At 33.9% G+C, this 26,290-nt stretch overlaps 1 long non-coding RNA gene across 1 annotated transcript in view; it reads right to left on the bottom strand.

Moving 5' to 3' along the window:
- Positions 1-2,172: 2,172 nt before the first annotated feature.
- Positions 2,173-26,290, bottom strand: part of LOC122210833 — a 151,076-nt gene continuing 126,958 nt past the window's right edge. The window contains exons 3-5 of the long non-coding RNA XR_006198299.1: positions 15,363-15,468; positions 14,312-14,365; positions 2,173-2,228 (exon numbers count right to left, since the gene is read on the bottom strand). This is a non-coding gene — a long non-coding RNA (uncharacterized LOC122210833). The remainder of the gene's footprint in view (positions 2,229-14,311; positions 14,366-15,362; positions 15,469-26,290) is intronic.

Raw genomic sequence — 26,290 nt, 5'->3', positions numbered from 1 at the left:
CTTATGCGAAGTAACCTTTATAAACTTCTATTTTCCCCCAGGGAAATTGAATAACAGCACCTATCTCATTGTATGATTTGAGTATTAAATGAAAGTTTGAATGGAAACATCTGGTATAATGCCTGGTTTATAGTCTAAACACTAAATAAATGGTAGCCATTATCATTATGCTAGACATGTGTTCAAATTGTTATGGGAGCTTAAAGAAGAAAATACATAACTCTTTCAAAAGTCCAGGCAGTCTTTCAAGTGTGAGGTTGAATTTGAAGGATTAGTAATATTTAATAAGGAAAATAATTGAAAAGTGACATTCATAACACAGGGAACAACAGATCGTATGAACAAGCAGCTCTTGGCCATAGTTCCCATTCACTGGTCCTTAGAAAAATGCCATTCTGTGATGAACTTTCTGTGGCAGAAATGTCATTCTGTGATTTAACTTTCCCCAACAAAATTAGAAAATTAAAAAAAAGAGAGAGATTGAATTGAATTTAAAAACTTTCTTTCATGTACTTTATAAAATGGACCTTTATTTTGATATTAATCATATTCCAATTTTAGTAGGTTTTTATATAGTCACTATTTTATTAAATAAGAGAAATAGCACATGGAAGCATTGCTTTTAATTCTGCCAGATAAATCACCACTTTTCTTTTGATAATCATAATTTATTTACTACTTTGTTTCACATTTTACTGCTTAATGCAATATGAGAGTCTGGTAATCACTGTTCAGAGTGGGATTAAATGAGTTCAGAAAGGTAGGCAGGAGTTAAACTGTGAAGATTTCTTACCCTGTTAAAATTAGATTTCATTTTGGATGTGATGGGATGAGAACATGGGAGAATGTTAACAGGCTTGTGACATAATCAAATAAAAATAGCCATTAATAAACATTATTATATCAATAATTGAAAAAAAAAAACCTTCTTCCTCAATAATTTAAAACTTCAAATTACACAGCTTGGGGATAGGATATACAACATACCAAATTTAATTAAGTAGAGTGTATATGTTTGCATGTTTTCATGTGTACTCCTTAAAAAACAAACAAAAACAAAACAAAACCACACTTAAACTAAAATATTGGCTAGTGTCTCTGGTAGACTGAATTTAGATGCCATGGAAAAAGAATGGAATATAACTTCTACAACATGAGATAAGCTGTTACATTTTTATATGACACACTTTATTTTTCCAAAACAATATTATGAAATTATATAAAATGTCTTAAAATAATATTTTAAAATAAGCCAAATTATTTATTACAGTTTTTCCTTGAATTGAATAATTCTATATATTTGCACATTAAAAGCTTTAAGTCATGCAAAAGATATATCCCTGTTTTAATTGATCATCCAGTGGCTGTTTTTGCATAATTCACCAATTTCACATTCAAAATTATTATATACATGTCCTTAGTGCTTTTAGAAAAAATAAAAAATAAGATAAAATTACGATTATTATGCATAACCTTCATATTATTTTTCTCTGAGCTCAATGGAAGATAACACTGAATTTAAAATAGGCTATTACATAGGTTTCAATAGTAAGAGTCTTGCCAATGCTAGTCCTCATTCATAGTTACATATCTGAGAAAACATTTGTATAATCTCTCTATGTAAGCTTTGAAACAATTTGTAGGTGTTAGTAATGCCACAAAACATCAATCATTCACATCCATTTATTTCAGTACATAATGAGTTAATTTGGATATCCCTGTGTTAAGTCCATACTATAACCCATTAGATGAAATCACTTTTAGAGATGATATTAGTCTTATAATGCATAGAACTATAAGGATATTCATAATGTCATTATGATATTATAATAATGAAGTGGTCAAAGAATGAAAAATCTCTTCTAAGAGGTTTGATTTTTCTACATGAAATTATGGAAGAGGTGGTTAATTATATTTAGCTCAACTTGGCTCCAAAATGGTCAAGTTTGAAATATTCTTATAAAAGATTCTGTGTCTAATTTTGACCTATTTTATTTTTCAGTTTTAAAATTTTTGTTGTGACAATATGCCTTTGAAGTATGAACATATATTATTATTGTTGAGAAATGAGAGGTAAGGTTTCGGAAAAGAGATAGTGTCAGAATTAAGTTAGAGAAATAAAACTACTAGTGACATTCTCGAATAAGAGAATTACTATAGGGTTTTGACTTACGCACTTGTGAAGGCTGGTATCACAGTCTTGGTCTACTGTTTCATCTCCACTCAACCTGAATGCACAAGACAGGCAGTAAGGTTTGAAAGACGGACAAGGAGGGAAGAACAATGATGACTGAAACCTGTGTCATCATGGGAGACCCTATTGGCCTTTTCTCATTTCCAAGCCTCCAATCTCACTGCCATGGATAACTTGTAGACAGAGCTGTCACTATACCAAAGAACCAAACCTGCTCCTGGCTCGGACCTGAGACATTGACAATGGAGCTCCAGCAGGAGCTGGAGGCCTGGGCTGGGCTTCTGTCCATGCCAATAATCTGAGTAAGCAAAAGCACAGAAACTTTGATGAGCTACAGAAGAGCTAGAATTTATCAATCTTCCTAGAGTGAACACAGCTACTGCTTTATTTTCCAAGTCTCACACAGATATCTCATGTGGCCAAATATAAGCAAAAAACATAAAAGGAAAAGTTTCTGGGGAATGTAGTTCAGCCTATCCAAGTCAACACATTCTAAAGCCATCAGAGTCAGCTAGGCACCCAAATACCCTTCTTTTGACCATACTTAACTTCCAAATAGAGATGATAGTAATGTCATGCTTCTGCCTAATATTATATACCTATCCTGCATACAATGAAAAGCATGTTAACTTTCTCCTCCTACAGGTACAATGTCATCTTGTCTATTTTTTAATTAATGTCCCATTCTTCTGGCTGAGTCATAGTCCTTCTGTTTGATATCCTGTAACTAAAATATTGAACTATTAAATCAGCTAGTGCTTACAAATGTGATGTTAGATAGGAGAGTAGTAGATGAAAAGAGAAAAACAATCAGTTACTAAATTTCTAAATATATTTATAAAAGTTAGGAAGAAATACACGTAACTGGTACAGTTTTCATTTTTGCAAGCAGCAACATGACTGTAGCTGATACATACCTAACTTCTTTCTCTATACATTCTTTCTCCTTTGCCCTCAGCTAGTCAAAGTTCCTTGAATACCAGGGTGATGCGAACTTTTAATGCTGTCAGAAGTGAGTTGTTGAATTAGTTCAGTCCTACTTGGATTGTGTTGTTACAGCTCTCCATTGACTTGATCCAGAAGATACGGAAGTACTAAGAGACATCCTAGAAAATCTTCTGAATTCCAAATAGAATCCTCTTTTTATTCACATCGTGTAGTAGTAACCCAAGTCTGTCCTAGAACTGAAGATTAGTCACCCCAATTGGCACAAACTCATTACTTTGCTTGATAACTTATTGGCATACAGAGCCCCAAAGAGCCAAACGGCAGACTCCACTTTTGGTTTAAAGTAACCCATTGTGTGTCCCTTGGAGGAAGCATTCTATCTTTGGAAACTGAGACCTCTAGATCAGCAAAGCTTACACTTGTGGGGATAGGAAACAAAATTTTGTTGAGGATCAATAGGGGTAAATATGAAGAAAAGCTGTTCACATTAACACCACTTAATTACTAAACCCATGAATACTAGCTTAGGAAAAAGCCAGTATATACACTGTATGCTATCAACTGGAGGACATTGCTCAACTCAATATAAGGCACTGGAAGATTTGATTTCTTTATCTAAATTATGAGAGATGTAGTATTATTCTTGCTTTGATTAAAGAGTGGTGTAGTTTGAAATGTACCTTTTTTTCCAGATTTGCTTGCCAAGTAGTGCTGTTGTGTTTCAGTTTCGATTTTTACATTTTTATCCTGTCACTATTTCATTGAGGTATGAATATTTATTTCCTAAGTAATGCTGACTATTGAGCAATGAAAGGCAATAAACCAGAATGTAAGCAGCATGGGTTGTGGAAACACATAACCTGGGTTTACACCTTGGCCTTGTCATGTACTAGGAATAATCTCCAGGGAGTAAATGTCTATGACTCTTAGTCTTCTCACTTTTAAATGGGTGTAATAATAACACATCACACTGTTTTGTGAGAATTCGATAAAATGTATATAAAACAGAATAATTATGTGCCTACATAATAAACATTAGTATTCTAATTGCATTTTAAATGGTAAAATGCATATTCTCCTATAAATGAAGCAGGGTAAAATATTATAAGGTAAGGAAAGACTCATAAATCAAATAATTGTATTCAAAATGTATTCTAGAAATTGCATTTGCTGCTTGTGCTATGTAACAAATACTGAAACAACGTAAAAAATATTTATTTTTCCCTATCTCTGTTAATCATCAGAAGAATGCAATTGCATTTAAATAAGTATTTAAATAAGTATTTTAAAAGATTAAACTGTTAAATATATGTACATTATATGCATATTATGTATTCATTGTATACATATTATATGAATTTATTTGACTTCTCTACAATATTTATATTTGTAAATCTGCCAGAAATTTGGATATCCCATGCAGTATTTGGAAGTTTATTTTCCATCAGCTTAGTCTGTGTAGTCTGCACTGTGTAAGTCAAATCCCTAAGCAACTTTCAACTAAAATCAATGAATGTATAGAAGATCAAATGGTGTAGTAAAGAAATATATTCTCTATCCTATCTTTGATTAAATGGCTGCCTAAGTGTGCTCAAAGCATGATTTTTTTTTCGGTATGGTGGAGTCTATATCCCAGCACTTGGTCAAGATTAACAATGGGTGTTCTCAGTCTCTCACTATTTTTTCTTTTAATTTTAAATTTTCTTAAATCACTCATAAAAACATAGCCAAAGATATCTTCCATTTTGTATGCATGTTCTCTAATCTTATTTATATTCTAGTTAAAACACACCATTATGAGTTCCAAAAATAAATTTCCCTTTGTACTAAGTGTTCAAATTATGCCCCTCCTTATTCTAAGTGATCATATTATGAGAAGGCACCTGTTTGTTCTATTCTAAGTTAATATTTATTAAGGATAAGGCCTGAAATCATCAACCCTTTCAATAGTTCTTTAGAAATGTAAAGTAAAAAATAATAATTGTATAGAAACATTCTGAGCTTTTAGTTGTAAATTGATGCAAGATAAAAGAAGTTATGATGGCAATTATGTAAATGAATATAGAAAATTAGCTTGCCACTGCACTTGTTTCAGGAATAATTTTAAAGGCAGAAGGCAAACAAAAGAATTAGGATCTAGTTCAAAAACACAACAGTGTCATTGACATAAATGGCTTCCATTCATTTGATGATCACAAAGACAACAACGCTAACCTTTATTTTTTTTAAACTGTTACTGATTTATGTGTTTGTCTTCTGTACTGTATGCTTATTGAGTTAAAATTTCAGCTTCTCAAGAATTGCTGTGTTGAAACACAAAACATTTGAAAAGGTTAAACCTTTCATGTGTAATGAGAAAGTAACCCACCTACTTAAGAATAACTAAATAAATGGTTAAAAAAACACAAAGATTTCTGCCAATGAAACAAAAGCTAATAATAAATAGGGTCTGCTTTTCCTATTAAATCTTACTCTGTGCTGTACTTTTTTTTCCAATGTATGCTGTATTTTCCAATGTATTGCTGTCCATTTTGAAGAAACCAATTCTAATTTATATAATATCAGGCATTTAGATCTCAAGAATTCTGAAAATAAACTACACATGACACGCCCAAGAAATATAAGTGCTGTACAGTTGAGCGTGACGTGCAAGAGAGTGCGTGGGTGCAAATACGAAATCTTTTCGGACAATAAATCTATGAAGAGTAAGTGAGGCTCTTCCTCCATCCTTCTATCAATAGTTTCACCATCAACAATAAATGTTTGCTTTAAATCTACAGATTTGGGATTCTATTAGGCATAAAAAACAATCTTGTCCCTTCAAGAGCCTTACAATCTAGAATAAATAAAGAAAAATTAACACGGCTGGGCAGTTAAGATAAATACCTCAGATATTGGGGTGTCTGGGTGGCTCAGTCTTTTAAGCGTCTGACTACGCTCAGGTCATGATCTCATGGCTTGTGGGTTTGAGCCCTGCATCGGGCTCTGTGCCAGCTCAGAGCCTGGAGCCTGCTTCAGATTCTGTGTCTCCCTCTCTCTCTGCCCCTCCCCCGCCCATGCTCTGTCTCTGTCTCTGTCTCTGTCTCTCTCTCTCTTTCTCTCTCAAAAATAAATAAACATTAAAAAAAATATCCAGATATTAAGATAAAACTTATTAAAGTTTTAAACTTTAATAAACTTATTAAAGTTATCCAGATATTAAAAAAAAAACTCCAGATATTAAGAGATGAGAGTGATTATCAATGGAAGACCTCAGGGATGAAACTATCAGAGAAGGTGGCTTGTGAAAGATAATGCTAATATCTGCTGGATAAAAGTTATGTGCAAGGCACTCTCTAAGTACTTTATAAATAGGTTCTCATTTAATCTCCAACAGTATATGGAATACGTAGTATTGTTTTCTTAATTGAACTGATAGAGAAAATGGGGCATAAATCAAATTGCTCAAAGCTACACCACTATTAAAGCACCACAACCTGCATTTTTCCCACTCTGAAATTTAATCTGAATAAAGGGTAGTAAGAGCAAGACTCAGAAGTAGGAAGGAAAAAAAAAAAGACAATTGTTAAGAAGTATAAATGCACGTATACAAAGCCCTAACATAGGAAATATTATGGAGCACATATCTAATATCACATTCTAATTATAAATCAACAAAGATGATTTTGTTTACCCTCGAGTTTCTGTATAATAAAGGATAAAGTTTTGTCACTAGTGTTTAGAAACAGATTCTCTGGCAACAATATTAATTTGTATTTCTAATTACTTATAATTATTGATAAGATCCTGAGCCACTACATATTCTGCTGGGCACTATGACAAATATTTTATATCCCTCAAGTCTTGAAAACAGGTTTGTGGACACAGCACCATACCCAAGAAGAAAATCAGAAAAATATACAAAATCATACAATTTTTGCAGTCTTGATTTTTTTAGTTTTACCTATTGTTGCAGAGCTACTATTGAATAACATCTATTTTAACTTGATCTTTAATATTTTTGGGAAGAGTCTATTTGAATAGTTTCAAATAAAAATATAGTTTACTTATTTTTAAGATTTAGATTCTCTTGGGGAAGAGAGAATCTTTTTAAGCTAACAAGTTTCTGTCTTTGCATATAAATCAGAAAATTCTTTACATGAATTTAAAATTCCCTGCAAACCAATATTTAGAATTGATAAATAGTTATTGCATGTTTATAGCATAACATTTTAATGTAACATAACATAATAAGCATGATACTCATTTTAATTTTGAAATATATAACATTTTATCAGAATCTTTTTATAAATAGCTGACCAGAATCCTGAGAAGAAAAAAAAAGAAAGAAAGAAAGAAAGAAAAAAAGAAAGAAAAAAAGAAAGAAAGAAAGAAAGAATTTAAGGATTAATAGAAAGAAAAAAAATACTGGGATATGTGATTATCTTAAGTGGAAATGAATAGAATGTGTGAAAAAATATATATAAAACACTATCAATTAGATGAAATAAATGAAATTTACTTAGAACTTATAAATCTGACAATCAAGAAAGGAAACAAAAATTTATATAAAAGTGCAAGGCTTCGCTCTTGGTATACTAGTAACTAGCTCTCTGGAAAAAATAAAAATAAAAAAATAAAAACTATCTGGTTTGAAGGATTTGCCAATTTCCATGGACGAAATATTCCTACCATGGTCAATTTCAAGTTATCAATATATCACTGAACAAGGAAGTAGAAAGAAGTGCTAAACAATCCAATCTCTTGATACAGTGCCAACCATCTTCAGCATACCTCTGCTTTGGCTTATCTGTCATCTACCATGAGAAGTTCCTTGCAAACACAAATTCAATTTCCTATCTTTCGTATGTATGATGTATATGTAACATACTAGACAATGATCATAACAGAGAAGCAGAAAAGCCGGAGTTGCCAAGGCATTGTTTACTTAACTAGTATTGTAGCATCCACATTTCAGTTCCATCCAGAACCATATTCAGCTCTGTTCCTACATTACTGTTTTTCCCAAGGACAGTGAAACAAAATCCTTTTCCTTGCTGCATGAGTACAATACAAAGGGTCGGATGATACGGAGCAAAGTACACAGCCTGTGGAGTAAACTTGCCTTATCTATCTATCTATCTATCTATCTATCTATCTATCTATCTATTATCTATCTATCTTCCCTAGGGTATTAAAAGCTGAGAAGACAATGTTTGGCAACAATAATTTGAGTGAGGGATGCCTCTTTAGCTGTAGAAATGATTAAATCTGCTACTTAAAATCTGTTTTTGGAACAAGTACATGAGTAGAAAGTTAATAATTAAGGTTTCTGATATAAGAAAGTAACATTCCAACATCGCACATATGATTCAGGAACAGTGTAAGATACACAGCAGTGTTAGAACTGGATGAAACCAGCAGAAGAGGAACGCAAACCATAGAGCATAGTCTTTGAGTTATACCCTAAGAAGAAAATAATATAAAAACTTTACTGAATGTCACTTATTGTCTGTTTTATATATTATGGTTGTTAACTATACCATAAAGTCTACACCACTCTTATTTTCATAATTTCCTCACTCACACTCATGATGTGCCTCTTTTAGGAAATACTATAGTAAATATATTATAGTATTTAACATACAATATATATTTATATATATATTTTAATATACTATAGTATATTAAAATCTGGGAAAAATTATGTCAAGTCTAACTTCTTCAATCAACATTCTTGAATCAGAGTGGACAAAATCAGATTCTGCAGCATTCCTTTACAGACTTTGGCTGAAACAGGGCCTATCTTTCCTTGGATGAACTAAATGTATCTATGCCTACATGTGAGTCATTAGCTTTCAAAATTCAGTGTTAGTTAATTTTGGCCAGGAAAATGCTTTATTTGGGAACAGCAAGCTTTAATAATAAGGTGGGTAAACAGGGATGAGAATTAGTTTTCCCCAGAAGATATAGGGCATTCAAAAGAGAGAAAAAGGTATATGCGTATGCAAGTGTTATGATTAATTTGCTGCAATGACTACTCAGCTATAGCAGAAAGCTGCGGAAAATAAACTGAAAGGTAAATAATTAAAGGTCATATGTAGATTTTTATTTCTTAAGGTTTTCACTTTATCTGGCAGATCAATTGTTTTAAAACTTTTGTGTAGAACAGGAGGGCTTTTTTGTAGTAGGTGCTATTACTTAGTCACTATATTTCATGCCCTCTATACCCCCGTCATGGTTTCACTATGGGTTGAGCATGTTTCTTTATTATGTGACATCGTAGGCCAATGTCATTTGAGCACATAGGAACTGAGCAGACTCTGAAATGTGCTTGTATTATTTGACCTGTCTCTGTTGCTTCCGCATGTTCATGAAGAAAGAGGCCACAAACGGCCACTCATACCAGAAAGAAAGACACGAGGAGGAAACCTCAAGTACCTGCAGCAAAACCACCTGAACCAATCCAAAGACCTATGGACAAGAAAAGTAAATATTTGCCATTGTTAGACACTGACATCTGAAAGATCTTCATTATATGGCATAATCACAGTAAATGGTGAACTTATCTTTAAATATAATTTTAGCTGTGTCAAACAAATAAAAAAAAGTGGAATTATAGTTGATTGGGTATAAGACACTCAAAGCGCGGCCTGAGTTAGCTTCTCTTTTGCCTATTCCTGGTGGCTTTGGTTTGAAAAGAAATTCAAGTTATCTGGGAGTATAAAAGGATTTTAGGTGGAGGAGTGATCTAATCACATTTCTGCATGTTCATATGTGGGCATGTTTTATGTCTAGCCTAGCAGAGAGAGGATAAATAGAAGAGGAAGAGACCAATGGAAGAAAGACCCAAATGAAGACCTGAACTGAGTAGTGGTAGAAAGATAGAGAAATGGGTTTAAGACATTTATCGGGGTAACTGACGTGACTAGAAGATCAACTGGAAAGGGTCTGAGGAACAGTTCCCCCCCCCACACACACAATATGAATATATATATATATTTTTTTTATTTTTAAAAATTTTTTAATGTTTCATTTATTCTTGAGAGAAAGAGAGACAGAGCATGAATGAGGGAGGGGCACAGCGAGAGAGGGAGACACAAAATCAGAAGCAGACTCCAGGCTCTGAGCTGTCAGCACAAAGCCTGACGTGGGCTCGAACTCACGAGCCTTGAGATCATGACCTGAGCTGAAGTGGGTCGCCCAACTGACTGAGCCACCCAGGCGCCCCAAATGTATATATTTAAAACAACAAAGATCTAACATTTCTACTTTCTGTTTTAAGTCATTTGACAGGCAGAACAAAGAGGTGAGAAATGGAGCTTCACACAGTGTTAGATGAGCACAAATATAACATGTGACACAGGAGGAAAGTTGGACAAAATGACAAAAACTTGATATGCAGGAAATATTAATAAATCATACATCATTTGGTTTCCCTCTTATTTAAATTTCAATCAGAATAAGAATGCAAACGACGATGATGATGATAAGTATTTTAAAATCATGACTTCTCTAAGTAAGGAAATTATAAAGCCATCAGCCTTACAGATTGAAATGAGAAACTACCAGAGAATTTTGAAAAATAAAGAAAATTACAGTTTTAATTGTCAGAATAGTAGAAAAGAGCATGAGTTCTGGCATGAAATAAAATGGTAGCTAAAGAGAAGATAATATACAGTGGTAAAGACCCTTTGGTTTCCATGGCCTCTCCACAACTACTGTTTGAAGCAATCAGGATCCTCACACATGTCAATCTCTCAGGAATCGTGTGTAAGTCAAGTGAGAGTCCTGAGCAGTGGCCGCCATATGGAAACAATAACAGGTCAAAGAGGAATTGGAGACAAGTGCTCCTGCTCAGGAAGATCTCAGTGGAGGCCAAAGGGTTTAATCGTCTGGTTCCCTAATTTATCTTCTCATAACAGCACCCTCAGATCTTGATGGTGAATCAGAGCACTAAGCATCACTTCAAGAAAGTAAGTGCTTAGCCGTGGATCACAGGCCAGGTCTGCTTTGATGCTCAGGGCTTGCAGACTGGTGAATTGGAAGCTTGAAGTTTCCACATTGAAGGAAACAACTTTGATATAAGCCTTGGGGCTGAAATATCAAGAAAGGACTTCTAAGAATCAATTGATGATAAAAGCTCTACCCTGTTTTAACTTACTTTTGTGTATGTGAAAAGAATAGCACCAATTATTCTGTTTGCGAAGCTGGTTGCTTGTTCCTGGTGGCAGGATACCCATACTTCATAGTGAAAGGATGCTAACCCACAGAGAAATATCAAATTAAACCTTTAATGTAAGGAAAAAATATCAAGAACCTTAGAACCTTCAGAAAATATTTCCACTTAAGCAATATCAGATGGAATAGAAAGTATAAATATTCAGCTGCTTTAGTAAATGTGTAAATAATGAGGTCAGAGGCTCTTTCCTATTAAATAGGATGAACTAATGCAAATAGTTGCAAGTAATGAGAACATCCAAAATAAAGCTTATTGGGCTTAAAATTCAGAAGAAAGTAGAATAATATGAGGTCATGAGTCAATGTGAGATTATGTAAGGTTTGCAGTTATTGGAAAAGTTATTGCAACATAAGACATCCTCATTGCAGAAAAGAATGGCGAGAAACTAAATGATCATAGTATTGGAACGATAAGATATTAACAGGTAATTCACAGAAAAAAAATATAAATAACCATTAAACATATAAAAAGGTGCTCAATTTCCTTTAGATTATAGAAATTAAAATTAAAACTATAATGAGTATAAGGAGATTCCATATTTTATCGACAAGATTGTCAAAAGTCAAAAGACTTACCACACAGTCTTTGCTGGCAAGCCATGTTCTCATATAATCCTTGTGGAAATAAAAATAATTTTCTATTAAATTAAATAAAAATTATAAGGAGAGAGAGGCCTTTATGAGGGTTGTATGAACCAATGGTGACCATGAACTTAGGAGAATGATTAAGTCAGTAATGCACCTAAAGTTAAAAAAAAAAATGGCTGACTATAAAAAAAAATGACTGTTTAATTTATTTTTATTTTACTTATTTTTTAAATGTGTATTTATTTATTTTGACAGAGAGAAAAAGAGAGAGAGAGAGAGAGGAGGGAGTGCACACACAAGCAGGGGAGGAGCAGAGAGAGAGGGAGGGAAAGAGAATCCCAAGCAGGCTACATAGTTAGCTCAGAGCCTGAAGTGGGGCTCAAACTCACAAACCGTGAGATCATGACCTGAGCAAAAATCAACAGTCAGACGCTTAACCGACTAAGCCACCCAGGCACCCCAAAATGATGGTTCCATTTAAATATGAAATGACACCTAGCATCAACTTTCCCAAATATAAATAATATTTTTTGACTGTTTATATGCCTTTAGTACAACATACAATGTATCACATAAATTATTCAGTCATCTATCAAGTATTTCTTAATTTCATACTTCATTCTAGAGACTTCATTTGGATGTTATGAATATAAAAATGAATCAAATATACATCTTGCCTTCAAGCTGCTCATAATCTAGTGAACAGACAGAAACTGAGCACACAGTTTCAATACAGAATGTTAATATGTGAGAATGATAGACTTGGTATGAGAAAATATGGAACATTTCAATTAGAATAAAGCTGAGTATTTTAAGTACTCTGGCTTACTTGTTATGGTCAATTTCTTCCTTTACTGTCCAAGCAAAATATTTCATCCCTTTTCACTTCCCAACCTTCCAACACTTCCTTCCCCATTGTTACTTTAAATTGATAACCTTACATCTTCTTTCACTGAAAAGTTCGATAGCTCAAGACTATCACATCTACTTACTGTGTCTGTGCCCAGTTACCCTCTTTTATATTACTGGGGAAGATTTGCCCATGTTCTTAACTACGGCCAAACTTTCCATTTTTCTAGTAGATTCTATCAGCTTTTTCATTCTCAAAACATTGTTCTAGCAATGATCCTCTTTATTTTCTGCATTATAATTTTTTTTCTGTTACTGTGACCATTACAATCAGAATAAATATGCACCCACCAAGACACTAAAATTGCTTTTGTCAAGATCGCCACTGACCTCTATGTAATTAAGCTTAACTGTTAATTTTTAGCTCCCATATTATGAACTATAAGCAGCATTTTACACAGGTGATCATTTCTTTCTCCTTGAAATGTTTTCTTGGCTTGGATTCTAAAGCTCCTGATTCTCCTGGATTTCTTATTATCATTGGCTGTTTGATTCCTTTCCTGATTTCTCATATCCTTCATCTTTTAATGTTGGAATACCAACAAGGCTTCTTTTCCTTGATTCTCTTTTTACTTAGCATTTACTTCTTGGTCATCTCATCCTTTCTCTTGACTTTAATAACATTGATATGTTAACAATTTCATAATTTACATCTCCAGTTCAAAACTTTCCCCTGAACACCTCAGTCTCTCTCTGTTTTTCTCTCTCTCTCTCTCTCTCTGTTTCTCTCTCTCTCTTTCTCACACACACACACACACATACATACACACAAATACGCACACACACAGGCCCATATATAACCTTTCCACTTTGGTGTCCATTTGAAATCCCAGAAATTACAAAACTAGAGGTGAATTTTGAATATATTCTTTGCAAAACATAAGTTTTATCCCTTCTGTCACAGAAATCCATTTTAGATTTTTAAGAAATAACAGGCATTTGATATTTCCAAACAAGATACTGAGTCTTTTGTTGTTCCCCTAATTCACAAATTCTCTAAGAGCAAACACTTTGTGAAAATTCAGGAAAATGTGGCTAGGAATTTAAGTAGGCCAATCATTACATATATCATTGCATATATGAAAACGTGTAGAAAACAATGTCTCTTTGAATATAGCTGCTAAATTTCTTTCCCAATGCCATGGCATGGGTACAGGGTATGAGATTCAAATTTGTGATGCACACATTACAACTCATTATGAGCCTTCAGGGTTATTCACAAATAATGAGAATGTTAAATCCTCATATGCCCACAAACTCCTACAGTATTAATTAGATTCTGCATGAAATTTTAACATAGATTATCAATATACTGTCCCCCATATATGTCTTGTAGGAGCAATTAAGTATTTAACCCATCTCTGATTACTCCAACCCATAGAAATATTTATCTGTCAGAACTTCCAGAACAAGTAACATTTATACCTCATATATACAAGAGTCGGCAAATACCTCAAAGGGTCCTGAGTCCGCATTCCATTATTAACTCCATTCTCAGATACAGACCTAAATTTAGGAGAGATAAAGCAAATTATCAAAACAGAGTCACATACTTTCCTTATATTTAGTTTACTTTTATAATTTGACTAACCCTGTTATAATAACTATCAATAATAAATTATTAAAATAATTATAATACCTAAAATCAGACTACCAATCTCTAGTGAAATGTTCTAAGGCTCAGATACTGAGATTGTAAGAATGATATAATAAATATCTTTTGATTAGTGGATTATAAAAGCTATATAGTAGAGGGCAACATACTGAGGTTTCTCAGCCCTCACAAAATCAGTGTATATAAGGGCAAAAGTTGAAGAATACATTTTTGTCTAAAGGTATTCTCATGTACAATCGTCCTACTACCACAGGAAACTGAGAATGACCATTCATACTATAATCTTTCCACTTCAAAAAACTCAAGTTTTTAGAGAAAAAAAAATCTCAAAAATCTAAAGGTTTACCAAAGAACCTTCTTCACTGAGATTGCTTGACAAAAGTATAGTTTAACAGTAAATTTGGTAAACATTAATTTCCAAAATGTAATTAAAGCAAAATAGTTCTTGAAAGGAATATACAGGATCTTTTCTAAAGATAACTTAATAATATCACAACACTAACAAGATGAATTCATGTGTAGATTTCTTTTATTCCAGAAACCAAATTACATCTAACAATAAGAAAACAAAACAAAACAAACTCTTCAAATCTACCTAAGCATTGCTGGCAAAGAAAAAATAGTACTCGGGATAAAATTTTAAATAGAAACTCACCGTGCATAAAACCACACTACAGAAAATAGATGTAAATGGACATTTTTTTTTTTCTCAACAATCACGGGCAAGAGAAGAACTAATTGAAAACCAATAAATTAAGTACAGTGCAGCAAGCGGTCTCTAGCTAACTCGGCCTATATATCAATAGGTCATTCTCAGTTAATTAAGTGAAGGCATAATCAGCTTAATTTATGTAGTTCACAGAAGTTAATGATATCATAGTACAGTACCTGACGTTTGGCCTGTCCTTACAACTTGTTTTATATGTTCAGTTCATTTTGCTGTTCCTCAGCACGGGCACTTTATTGCGGTAGCTCACCTCCAGTGTTTCTCTTCCTGCAGAAAATGGGAAATGTAACAGTGAAAAAAAATGAAAATCCAAAGATCACTTAACAAAAACTTATTGTAAAAATGACCTGATGTTTCAGTGAACTACTTTGCATTATATAAATATCAACTGCAGCAATGAGCAGACGTTTTCTGAAATAAAAGCAAATGTTAAATTAAGATTAATGTAAATGTATATGATATGCACATATAGATATTAACAAAACAGGGAAGGAACTTTTAAAATATTGTGCAATCATCACATATAAGCACGAACTTGATAGATGTAAGAATTATCTGGTATATTTGTAAATTGTGCTGCATTTCAACACTAGTTACACTTGGTACTGAACTCTTCTTTCTCAGGGAGAGAGTTTCTTTCCACTGTCTCTGTAGCTCATCTTCTCTTTTCTGAAGCTGCAAGTTTACACACAAAGACAAACCACAATGTCAACCAATTGGACCTCACTTAAGGAACCTAGGAGATCGATTTGTAAAGCAAAGAATGAACAGGACCCTATTTCTGAAGTACGTTGCTCAAACTGCTCTTTCATTAAAAGATGCTCTTTCTTATTGATTTTGGCTTAAGTAATGAGAAAGCTTATCCAAAAATCTTTAGCATTTGGGCTCAAGTTAAGGAAATCAATACAGTCATTTCCCATTTGAACTGCATATGTGAGTTTTATGTACGAGAGACAAGACAAAGCCAAATTCAGATAAATCAATAACATTGTCAATAGAACATGAAACTGACAAATGGCGTTTTTCAGCAATTAAAGTGAGTTGTAAATATACAAAGACTAATCAATTACAATGTTTTGTCATTAACAGTTTTTAATTGGTACAAAAGTTATATGTGAATGTGACTCCCCAGGAATGAAGAATAGAGAACCTACCTCAGCATCACGTGGGGCCATTTCACTAATATTTTATAAATATACAGATAACTTTATATCTGACAAAACAAATTACGATCTTCATTAGACAGACTGTATTTGAATATCAATTAATCTATGTAAGCCGGTGAAATATTTTAGAAACACAGAAAGTATACACCTACAGTAGCCTTTCTTCCGGAATGTACTATTTTTAAACACCATTTTAAATTTTCCAAGATTTTATAATATATTTTTGTATCTATTAATTGAACAAAATTAAAATAACTTGAATTTAATTTGAAATAGTAGCATTATTCCTACATTGGAAGAGTAAAAGTAAAGTAAGCATTACATTTCTTTCATGGTTGTATTCTAAAAATACAAAAAACAATTTAAATATATATTTTGGTTATACATACAGAATTCTAGAATTTATTCAAGTATCTTTTAAAAGTATTCTGTATCAATGATAACCTGCAGTAAAATACTGAGCCGTTATGGTGTGCCATTATCCTAAAGTATTCAGGAAAATTGCAGTACAGATAGCCAAATATAATTCATAATATACTAAGATAGGCATATCATTAAAATGCAGATAAAACCTTTGTTTTTAATAAAAAATGATATAACAAAAGTAAAAGGTTAATTGAAAAGCAAAATAAACTACCGAATTTAGTAAGGCACATTACCTAGATTAACAGAAATCAATGAAATCATTAAAACAATTAATAACTTAGAGCTCCGTTCAGACTAAGATAAACTCTGTGGCTATTAGAATGCGGATACAAGGCTACAGAGACATATCTATTCTGACTGGGTAATTTCCTCTCCTCTGTAACAGTTCAGTAATATATGCAACTGGCATTATACGGCCACCCATTTCTTCTTGTGAGACAAGAGATCTTTCATGCTTTTTTGCTATTTGTGTTAAGTGAATCATAAGAACCATAGTCTTTACAGAAGGGAACATACTTCCCCCCAGTGTTCAGGATATAAAATGAGCCATTAAAGCATCAATAGTATTAATCAAAGCCTCATCATTGTTCAGACTCTTCCTTGGATAGAAAATGTACAGAGTTCTACCCATCCTCCAGTCATAAACAGGAACATATATACAGCAAGCCCGGCACAGATATCTTTCCAATTAACTCTGAGGGTCACCTAAAGCCAGCATGTACTTCTCTGAAGATAATAGTCTGGTAAATAACTGAAAATAAGCAAATTTATCACTTCATGAGTTACAAAATCAGAACAAAAGTTATAAATGCTTTTTACCTGATGCATTTTTTAAAAAGGAAGTGAAATTCTACAAACAGAACAGAAATGTAAGGTAATGTTATGAAACAGAAAAGGACACTTGAGTTTTAACCCCATTCCAAAGCTTTAGCCTTGCTCTAAAGGAAGTTCATATCTTAAGTCTTACAAAACAAAAACACAAGTGACGTTTTAAATCTGTTTCAAGGCTTCATTGCCACCACCCTCAAAACTCAGACTGAATGATCACATACTATTTTTGTCTTTTATCACTGAGACTAAAACCAGAACTATACTGGTGCTCTCCAATAGCAATATGACTTTAGAACAATTCATTGTTTTAGATAAAAATCTCTGTATTCAATAGGAAAAAAAGAGCACATTTTGTTAATTACTTTAATCTCTAGCTATGGAAATGCAAATTATTAGTAAATGTTTAAGAAATAATATACAAGCAACCAAAAGCTAAAATCTTAAGTTTTTGAAAAGGATTCTGATGAATAGTACTACAGAAGGTTGTTCTATATAAACTTCTAAGAAACTACTTTAACAATTTATAAATATCAATAAACTAAGTAGAAAATAGTATAGTAAAAAAGAAAATGTTCATTATTAATCCTATAATCTAAGGAAATGGATATCTCAATGCTAAAGAGGTAGCATTGGGGAGCCTGGGTGGCTCAGTGGGTTGAGTGTCTGACTTCCGCTCAGGTCATGATCTCACGGTAATTGGGTTCAAACCCCACGTCAGGCTCTGTGCGGACAGTGTAGGCCCTGCTTGGGATTCTCTCTCTCTCTCTCTCTCTCTCTCTCTCTCTCTCTCTCTCTCTCTTCCCCTCTTCCGCTCATACTCTGTCTCTCTCAAAATAAATAAAAATTTTTAAAAAACATCCAAAAAAGAGGTAGCATGATTCATGTAGATAATATATATTAGACAAAATCCTACAAGTACAACAAATGCAAATTTAATAGTTACACTAAAACTGAATTGCATGGGGCTCTGGAGGCAGATAGACCTTGGTTTGACACTGTTCTGCCATTTGCTAGCTGTGGTGAGACATGAGGCATATTTTTATTTTTCTCTGAGTTTCCTTATCTGTAAAAAGTAGAGAAAATAAAAGAGCATCCTCACGTTGTAAAGATTAGATCAGATGATGTATGTTATCCTTGGCCTCACACATATTAGGTCCATACTAAGTGTTTCCTGACCAAATGACTTAGTTTACTAATTAATAAACATTAGTCTTATTATAATGCAGAATTTAAAAATATTGAAATTTCAAAATATATTGCTGATCAAGTCATCTTACATAAATGTAATTCAGGTTCCATCTCTGTAAACTCCTAAGATTCCCTGTTATCTCTCTATAAGAGCACTTCCACTATTTGATAATTGCCTTTTTATTTGTCCCTTATGTTACAACACTGGAAATTCTTGGGGATAGGAACCATATTTTACTCATTTTTTGTATATCTGACATGACAAGTACTTCACTAAATGTTGATTGGATTAGTAAATGAATTAACATTGTGTTTGAGAGTGAATTGTTTAGGACTTATTATATATTACATACTCTGCAAAGCACTTTATATAAATTATCTCATTTTAGTCCCCCAAAGAACACTCTATATATCATTGCTATTCCAATATTCTAGGTGTGTAAACAGACGAGAGATTAGGTAACAGCCAAAATCACATGAATGGTAAATGGTGGAGGTTCCAAGTTACCTAAATCATTGCATTAATTGCCTTGGTCCAGGTGACTTCTCATTTTTATAGGTTTAGAAACTGTATATAATCAATTTGCCAAGAAAGATCAGGTCCTCGTTTACTGATGCAATGTAACTAAAAGTTTTTTTTTAATATGAAACTTATTGTCAAATTGGTTTCCATACAACACCCAGTGCTCATCCCAACAGGTGCCCTCCTCAATACCCCTCACTCACCAACCCCTCCCTCCCATCCCCCATCAACCCTCAGTCTGTTCTCAGTTTTTACGAGTCTCTTATGTTTTGGCTCCCTCCCTTTCTAACCTTTCTTTTTTTTTTCTTTCCCCTCCCCCTTGGTCTTCTGTTAAGTTTCTCAGGATCCACATTAGAGTGAAAACATATGGTATCTGTCTTTCTCTGTAACTAAATGCTTTAAGAGACCAAAGCTTAAATTTATTAATTTCTAATACAGTATAAAAATGCTAAGTAAGACAAAATATTATTTTCTGTGTTTCCTTATTTTACCTTTAAAAGACTACATGAGCTATCAAATTGTTCACCCTTTCAGCAAATCTTACTGGCCACTCATTATGTAGTAAGTGTTGAAGATAAAGCAATAAACTAGATGGGGGAACAAGAGCCAGGCTTCTATGTTCTAGCTAATTCTTATTTGATACTTACTATGTGCCAGGCAGTAAGCACTTTACACTTATTAATTAACATAATCTTCATAACAGCTTTATGAAACTGTTACCGTTATTGCCCAATTTTGCCGACGTGGACATGAAGTAAAAGAGGTTAAAGCATAAGGTTAAAGTTTTAAGAGCTTCACTTACAGTTTGGACCAGGCTTTCTGTACAATGAACTTATTACACTCCAGGCAAGGGAGCTGTGTGTTAGTGGATCACGTCACTCAGCCTGATGGGATGCTAAGAGCAAAGCTATAGAGCCCTGGCAGCCGTGAGCACCCGGCACTGGCTCCTTTCCTCAGGGCCTCCTGTTCCCCGAGTGATACTGCACATGCACTGATACAGACCTACTTTCCAGTCCTCCTTTATGCTCACCCGTCAAAAGCACCATTACCTCATGTCTCTTACATGTAATACAATTAAGTCAGTTACATTCCCTTCATATGAATTGCTTGTTGAAATTAAGAGACAGCTCACTTGTGCACATTTCCTAGAGCGGATGATCTATATTGCGCTTTGTTTTTAAATCTAGATGGTTCTCAATGTTGTACTTTAGGGGTGTAGAGGCTCCTAGTCTCTGACTGCAGCTATTGCAAAAACTAAAACGGAAATAAGCTTTTAGGTTATTACATCATTCTTGTATCAGGAGATCAACAGGACATTGTTAATACATAGTATCAGTGAGGACACTGAAATACTTTCTTTACAGACTTTCACTGAGTACTATTTTAAATATAACATATATTATGTGAATACGACATAGTTATTTCTACTTTATTATCTATAATGCATTTAAATACCATTTCACCAATACAAGCATGTGGCATTCTATGGTGAAATAACACCCTCTTGTTTTTCAGTTCTCCCCAAAAGCATACCTCCTACATAGTAGCAGTGGCATTGTACCAGAATTGAAAAGTTGAAATCAAAATTTTCAGTAGCATTCAAGATTGGCTACAAACAAAACTTGAAGATTTCTCCTTTGCAAAATTCCTTAAATATGTGTTTATATTTATTTTCTCTTCTGGTTGCTTCATGTGTCTCTTTTCTCTTCTTTTTTTTTCTTAACATATGTGAGTCCCATTCAATTTCCTTCTCGGTACTCTACTAACACTTCCTCTCAATTCTAACTTAATCTCCTATCTTCTTTCCCATTAACCTTTAATATACACACTTGCTATCTCCTCTTTACTTCCTATCTGGCCCATTCATCTCTCATTTCTTTCCTAATATAATAGATGTGAGAAAGGAAACTCAATACTCTATAACACAAATACAGAAATTAAGGTCTCAAAGATTAGAAAACATGATAACTCAACTGTACCACTTGAATACAAACATATTTACATATCTCCTTCTCAAATGTTTTTTCATCTTGCTTTTATAAACCAATATTTTCCGGGAGGAAAAAAAAAGCATACAAATGTTTGATCCCTCTCTGCTCCATCAACTGCAATTTCTCTAAACAGTATTTGAAATAACCTGTTCAAAGGATTAAGAGCATGTGGTACTTATCTTTGTATCTCTGCTACCTAGCAGACTGACTGCCACAGAATAGGCCCTCAATGAGTATTTGATGAACAGAACTGAAATAAGTAAGCTTCGTACTTGATAGGAAAATAAATAGGAAAATTAAAATGGAAACACGCTCACCAACAGCTGTGGTGAAGACTGTGGAGGTGGAGGAGGTAGGCAGTCGATACTCACAACTCGGTCCCCCTATTGAACCTCTCACTATTCTCCCTGATTTTCCCTTCCCTTCTCTCTTTGGCCATTCATTCAAAGGTTCAAGCAGCTGTTTGAGGATTAGGGTTAAGGTTATACCTAGAGGTTCAAAGACTCAAACAGCTGATGCCCTATTAAGTAGCTTGGTTTTGATCCCTAAATAAATGCTGAACCAAATCTAACACGAGGCTAAAAGAAAAACCTAAATGTAAACCTTCCTTTAATGGTCTTGCTTTTCTTCCCTTCCTATCTCTCTGTAATACTCAAATTTAAGATACATTGTGTGAATTAAATCTTCAAATACACTCAATACAACTTGCACTCACGGATTGTCACAAGCACAAGTAATCCTACCTATCATGGGAGAATGATGGTTTTCAAAATGAATTCTCCCAAAGACTCCTTTCAGGGGGTTCAAGTTTTCCACTCCACTCCTCAAACTTTTACCAGAGAGGATCTGATTTACTTTGTACATTTCTCTCCAGTATACATCTGTTTGCAGAAAGGAATCTGTTGCTATCTATATTCTGTCATCAACAGACCTAACCAAATTCTATCATCTAACAATGCATAAAATCAGAACTAGAAAAGTTAATACCCAACATGTTCAAAAATAAACTGGTGGCAAAATCAGGATTTGAACCACTAAAATTGCCATTTATGTCTTTCATCTGTCAGCACTATTTTTAGCCCTGGTCTACCCTATTTGAAAATGTAGAATGGTTGATAGAAAAAGTATATTGTGCTACCTAGCAAACAATTGCTCTAGTATTAATTTTTGTCGTATTCATAGTGAGTCTTATTCTGAAACTCCATTCAACCGATTCTAGAATTAATATATAGGGAAAAACAAGAAGAATGTGTAACACAATAATATGGTTTACTTAGTTCACAAATGAAGTCATTTCATACTAGAGAATTAGGACCTGTATGAGAAACAATGGAGGCCGATTGCAGGGGTAGACAATACTCCAAAAGGTACCAAATGAAGATTTATGTGAGCGAATGACAAAAAGTCTGGAAAGACTCTCAAAGTTAACTCAAGTTTGAAATAGACTGGAACATTCATGCGGGAAATACTTAAAGCAAATTCTTCATACTCGTCCACCAATAAAGTGCTATGAGTCAAAGATCCAGAGTGTGCGTAGGTCCTTGAGCATTACAAGGGTTGTGGGCTTTCTAGAAGTCTTACATCTTCCAAATCTAACCAATTGTTCTTATCCCTAAGTCATTTCACCTGACTGCTTAAGGACCTTTTTTTTTTTTTTATTAGCCACTGTAACATCAATCACCTTCATTCCTTTTTGATCCCCTATCTGATTAAAAAAAAAAAAAAAGTTTAGAATTATTTTACTTGCCAACACAGTCCCAATGTTTATAAAAGTTTGCTGTTAGTGTGAGGATTTAATCAGGTATAAGAAACTTTTCTATTTATGTGTATATATGTGTCGTTCCTATATTTGCTTCTATGTTTTCTTTTGTTTTGTTCTCGCTATTCTAGTCCTCTTCCCATAGAAATTTCCATCTTCTGCAAGATCAAGACCTTCATACATAAATTATATATACAGAAAGTTGAAAATTCAGTGCAAGGGCACTCATCTTACTCATTGTAAGATTCATGCTAATATTCCACAAAGTATGTGGAAGATAAAGCACTGTGGGCTGGAGCACACAGTTTAGTTACATTGGAAAGGGTTATTGTCAATCTCTCAACGAGGAATTTATTCGGTATATCACATATAAATATTGTAGCAAACTCCAAACAATTCTCAAAACAGTGAAAATTTAGTTATTCTCAGAATAAATGTTTGTCAAATTTACAAAGTGTAAATATAAAAAAAAAACAGAGGTGCCTGGGTGGCTCAGTCAGGTACGGTGTCTGACTGTTGATTTCACTCAGGTCGTGATCACAGTTCGTGAGTTTGAGCCCCACGTGGGGCTCTGCACTGACCTGCTTGGGATTCTCTGTCTCCCTCTCTCTCTGCCCCTCCCCTGCTTGTGCTCCCTCTCTCTTTCAAAATAAGTAAATTTTTAAAATAAATAAACAGATAAACAAACAAACATACTTCAAATATTGTAAAGATAGCCACCTGGCTAAGCCTGATTTTAATGCTCAGAAGGATAATCAAGAAAAAGATATGAAATAGCACATTTGTAGAGGAATTGCTGAATATTCTAGTAGTAGGATAGCATAAGGTGAATGGTGAGGAAGTAGAAAAAAATCATTGGTTGCTTTAAATCCTAATGGACAGGATTGTCAGAATCTCTCTCAATATCCAATTTAACCAATTCTCTGTTAAGATCTCCACCATCCCAGGAAAATATTTTCACTTCATCAAATTATTTCTTTTGTACACTCCTTTCCAAATGAAGGCTAGAGCCTATATTTACATTTTTTGTCTCAAATTTTCTCAATTCTCTCCCAGCACCAACATAAGCCTACAAAAGAGATTAATAAAGTCTGTTTTCTAAGGAAAAACTTCAAGTAAAAAACTAAAAAATAATGACCATCAATATCAAAACCATACTTATTAAAGGTGAAAACTCCAATAACTTCCTTTTCTTTCTTCTCCCAGCTCTCTGAAGTGGAAAAGGATTCCAGAAATATTAAGGAATATATAATTGATTAGATGTGGAGTCCAAAGACGGAATTGCTTAGGATGATTCTCAAATGTCTGCCTTAAATAATTGGATGAATGTAATTTCTGTCAAGAATGAAGACCGATGACATTCTGATTAGATTTCCATTCTGGAAAAGCCAAAGCTATAGGAAACAGATCAGTGGTTGCTAAGGATTAGGGATGGAGAAGAGGTTTAATACAAAGAGCAGCATGAGGGAATTTTTAGTAATGATAAAACTATTTGGTATATTGACTGTGGTAATGTTTACACATTTCCTTGAAATGGTCAAAACTCAAAGAACTGTACATCAAAGCAGCCAATTTTACTATAGGTAAAATAAAAAGTAAATAAAAATAATCCATGCTTACTGATGAATTATTTTAAGTTAGGATATCTTAAGAATTACATATGTCAGGGGCACCTGGGTGGCTCAGTCAGTTAAGTGTCCAACTTCAGCTCAGTTCATGATCTCACAGTTCATGAGTTTGAGCCCCATGTCGGACTTTGTGTTGACAGCTCTTGGAGCCTGGAGCCTGCTTCAGATTCCATGTCTCCCTTTCTCTGCTCCTCCCTCTGTCTTTCTCTCAAAATTAAATAAACATTTAAAAAAATTGTTAATTGAAAAAAAAAGAATTACATATGTCAGAATAATTGCAGGGGAAAATATGTAAAAATTAATGGAACACTGAATTAGATATTAGAGAAAGGAAAATAAGATTGTTGCAGAGTATGACCAAGACTAAAGTAACTATTAAATTAAAAGTCAGTGACAAAAAGTAAAAATGACACCACCTCGGACTTCCACAGGTACTTATGTTTGAAAATTACTTCTGAATTTCTAATCACAAACCATATCAAAAAGTCATTTTCCAGACAGTGGTTGGCTTCAGTTACTTTTGCTCTACTTATCTGAGTAACAGAATTCTTAGTGTTGAGTGTAGAAACAAGCGAACAAGAAATGTAACCCAAGGCAGACAATTCAGTCAAATCTGATGAGTTACCATCACAGCCCTCCATTCCCTAACTTTGGAATGCCAGGACAAACAGCATCATGCCACTTTATATCCCAATGGGCCCAGGACAAATCCCTACTCAGCTGTGGCCCATGTCTCTTTCCACCGATTCTCCTAACCCTATCCATCTCCTAAATTTTACCTTCTAGACCTGAGGGTCAATCATCAGCAAATTACTTTTAAAGTTCATATGAAACTACTTCATAGAAGGAAGCAAAATCCCTTCTCCTATTTGTTTCAACTGATTTGTTTCAATCCCTTCTCCTATTTGAATCTCCCATGGCACTGCTTCTAAAGCTGTTTAAGTAATAGGTTCTTTTCCATACTCTTTCTGCCTCAGGGACTAGAAATGAAGGAGATGCCTTTTTGGCTCCTCATTGCTGCTTCCAGATCACTATCACTACATTCTGTAGTCATCTAATGCTCCCCAATGAACTCCCCCTCTTTTCCTGAGAAGCTAGTCCCTGACTCACTGATTCCAATTCCAGACCTACACATCTTCTTGGCAATTTCAAGTTCCACATAGAAGTCAATACCTTGACCCCTTAAATCCTTTTCCTCATTTATCCAATGATCTTGTTCTCCACCCTATGGCAGCTATTGAGTACCAAGGTCACACCCTTGACCTTGACATTTCTCAATAACAACTCTGCATCTCAATTTAATACGCATCCTTTCTGCTATTATTTTTATTTTTCCATCCCACTCCTTCTGACTCACATCTCTAACAAACTTTGCACTTCATCAGAACTCTCAATTCATTTATCCTAGCAATTTGTCATCATTTTTTAGTACCCTCATGTCCTTACTTCAGTATGCACCTTAAATTTATGGTAAATAATTATAATAAACCTTTCTCTTAATTCCTCCCACTTGCTTGACCAAAAAAAAAAAAAAAAAAAACCTGGTTAAATCCAACTTTCCACCTACTCTACTCCGA

Source organism: Panthera leo, chromosome F2 (assembly GCF_018350215.1).
Source record: "Panthera leo isolate Ple1 chromosome F2, P.leo_Ple1_pat1.1, whole genome shotgun sequence".
Lineage (NCBI taxonomy): Eukaryota > Metazoa > Chordata > Mammalia > Carnivora > Felidae > Panthera > Panthera leo.
This window is presented reverse-complemented; position numbering and strand designations above follow the sequence as displayed.